Below are 3182 nucleotides of genomic sequence, written 5' to 3'. Positions count from 1 at the left end.
CTTAGGGGTTCACATACGATCCATTCTACGGTTTGCTCTACGTATTCGCTGACTTGGCGCAAATGGACAGAGTAGCGTTGACTGGGACATGTCACTTGGACAGCTCGAATATGAAGAGATTGGGAGGGGGGTTCTTGCAAACTGGCTATACTGGTCAAATTAGGTCGAGGCCTCAGGAGTCAGGATCGCTGCTGCCCGCGCCCGTGCTGGAGGCCGGCGCAATGGTCCTAGATGGTGCCGGCCACCTGTGGCCGTGGAGCCACTTGTCCAAAACAGCGTCTCTAGCAGGGTACCCGTGAGCCCTCCATTGTTCTGCAAAAGCAGTCAACAGCTTTGTCTCCATCCAGAGCGCAGCCCACACCTCGCCGGAAAGCTCGTTGTCTTGGAGCTGCAGGCTTATGGGCACGGTAGTTGGCGAGGCTGGCCAGGATCAAGCCGTTCAGGCGGTTGCCGGAGGCGGAGATAATCCACAGCTCGCCGTTCTTGCAGACCCCCGCATCGGCCCGGAGACGTCGTTGCCGTCGACCTGGTATCTCTCAGGGCTCATTCAGTTTGGAGGAAATCTAAACGTAGGAATTTGGAGTAGTATAGGAATTTGATAGGATGGCACTGCCACCCTAAGGAATTGACTTGCCTCGTTCCTACGCGCAAAATGAGCTTTGAGTGGATGTATAGTTTCCTCCAAAAGCATAGGAAATGAATAGTATTCCTACGAAATTCCTTTACGCATTTTCTACAAACCGAATGCATATATAGGAAATTTTCCTCTGAAATCCTTGTTCCCATGTTTTTCCTATAAAAATCATCCAAACCGAATGAGGCCTCGGAGATGGGGAGTGCATCCCAAGCTCCGCCGGGAAGCGCTCCGGTGAGCTTGTTATTGAACAACCATAGAAACACCAGCGATGGCAGCTGGGCGAGGCTAGCTAGTATCCCGCCGGAGAAGAGGTTTCTGGTCAAACATATGTTGAACTCTGAATCCTGCTACACATATTCAGTTAGCTAGGTGTTCATTTTTCAATGGAGGGATGGAGTTCTGGCGTATCAGTAGAGTGCGTCGGTGTTGTGGCTCATGCTAGCGATGATGCCGTTGTCGGGAAAGTTCTTGGCGACGGAGGCGTTGAGCGCACGGTGGTACTCCTTTGTGAGCTGCACGCGGCCTCCGTGGCCGGTGCCGAGCATCTTGAGGATGCACTGCACGTCCACCTTGACACCGTCGACACCGGCGACGGCGGTGTACGTATGGAGCTCATCGTAGAAGCGGTGCACGGCCTACGGGTACACGAGGCCGAGCCCGTGCAGGGTGAGCACGTCGGTCTTTGGGGTTGTTTGGTTCTAGGCCTAGTATTGCCATATTTTACCACATATTTTTGTCAACCTTGCGTAAGTTTAGTTCATCAAAATGAAAACCACAAGTTGGCAAGCCTAAGTGAATCTTGTCACACTTTTTGTGTGTATAACATGTGGGGCTCAAGTGTGGCTTGCCTAAGGTGTGCTTGAACCAAATGCTCATCTAAGTTAGTCAAATTTACCTAATCTTAGATGTGGCAACTTTTGGCAAAGTTAGTCACAAACCAAACAACCCTTCATGTTGGGCTCGTTCTCCGCCACGCCCGGCGAGATCTTGGTGTACTGCATGCTAGAGCGGTAGGCCTCCATCCTGGTAACGCCTGGCCGCATGCCGCCCCAGTAGCCAGTGATGGCGTGCCACATGTACACATACTTGAGCCCGTACTTGTCCTTCGGCGCGCGCACCAGCGTCTCGATGCCAGTGGCGGTGGCCGGGTCATCGCCGCTCTAGAAATTACTGTTCTCCTTGTTGCCAGTGAGCCGGGGAAGGGGTGGCGGCTTGCCGGCCTCGCTAGGGAAGTCCGCGCCGGAGCTTTGTTTGTTGGTTCCGACCGACTTCCAGGCATCGTCGGTGATGGCGAACTTGGGCGGTGCGCGTTCCGCCGGCGGTGATGCTCTGGAGGCCGGCCTCGATGCCTCCTGAGTGGTGATGTCCTGGTAGAAGGCCGACTGCCCATGTCCACCACCTGAAGGAGTCAACGATCCCAGGGAGCTTCTTCTCGCGCGCGGGCGGAAGGTTCCCGAGGCAGACCGCCGCGACGGTGCCGGCGATGGCGGCGAAAGGGTCAGACTCCGCGGCGCCCACGAAGAGGACGCGGTAGAAGGAACTGGCGAGCGTGCCAGCGTCTCCACTCTCAACGCAGAGCTGGAACTTATCGCCGCCCGCACCGCCGCCCTGGAGGCTGGCCCGGAACACGCCCTCCACGAGCGGGAGGAACACGACGTACGACACCTCCTCCTCGCCGGCGCCGGCCTTGGACTCCACGAGCAGGAATTGCGTCCCACGCGGGATGTCCCCGCACTTGTCCCCCATCCTCTGCGCCATTCACCACATCTTCAACCAGAAGCATGCCCCCACCAACACAAAACCAAATTAGATCAATGCCGATCAAGACAAAACGAACAGGCGAACAGACACAGAACCGCGTCGCGTCCTCCGAAATCGCATCTGGCGGGCGAGAGGACGGACCTCATGCCGCCGAGGGAGACGATGTGGCGGGAGGCCGGGCCGACGAAGTCGCCGAGGGAGACAACGGACGGAGGCGGCTCAGAGCCCGACGACGATCTCATGGTGCGGCCGCCACAGTCGCACACCGCCGACGAGCTAGATGTCACCACCTCGGCAGCGACGACGAACAGGGGAGAGGAGTGAGTGGTCCGACCGGCCTATTCAGTTTCTGTTCATTTTGCAAAAGCCCCCTTGGTTCCCAGTGTATTCAGTTGAACCAGACGACGTAGCAGTCAGCGCACGCGTGGCACGAGTTGACCGCTGCCAAATCAGCTAATACGTAGAGCAAACCGTATAATGGACCGTATGTGAACACCTAGGACGAGTTTAGTGTTGGTATTTCGGGTATTTTAAACTACAGGGACTAAAGTGGCCACCGAGGCAAGTTTGATGACCTATAATGAATTTTTCTCTGTGGAAATGTATACTTAAAACGAACATTTGTTTGGCTCCCGTGTTCTTCCCTGTCTATACGCACACAGGCTGTTGGGCGAAATGCTACAACAGCCAGAAGACGGTCATTTCCTGAAGATACATTCCTTCCTTCTGCTTTCTTTATAACTCTTTCAGATACGTACATCCAATCAAGCAGGTCCAGACCACC

At 55.3% G+C, this 3182-nt stretch overlaps 1 pseudogene; it reads right to left on the bottom strand.

Annotated features, from left to right (window-relative positions):
* Positions 1–1044: 1044 nt before the first annotated feature.
* LOC125516709 (putative galactinol--sucrose galactosyltransferase 6) lies at positions 1045–2952 on the bottom strand (annotated as a pseudogene).
* Between the last annotated feature and the right edge of the window lie 230 nt (positions 2953–3182).

Source organism: Triticum urartu, chromosome 6A, assembly GCF_056163025.1.
Source record: "Triticum urartu cultivar PI428250 chromosome 6A, HENAU_Tu73, whole genome shotgun sequence".
NCBI lineage: Eukaryota > Viridiplantae > Streptophyta > Magnoliopsida > Poales > Poaceae > Triticum > Triticum urartu.
Note: the sequence above shows the minus strand (reverse complement) of the source record. Positions and strands in the feature narration are given on the sequence as shown.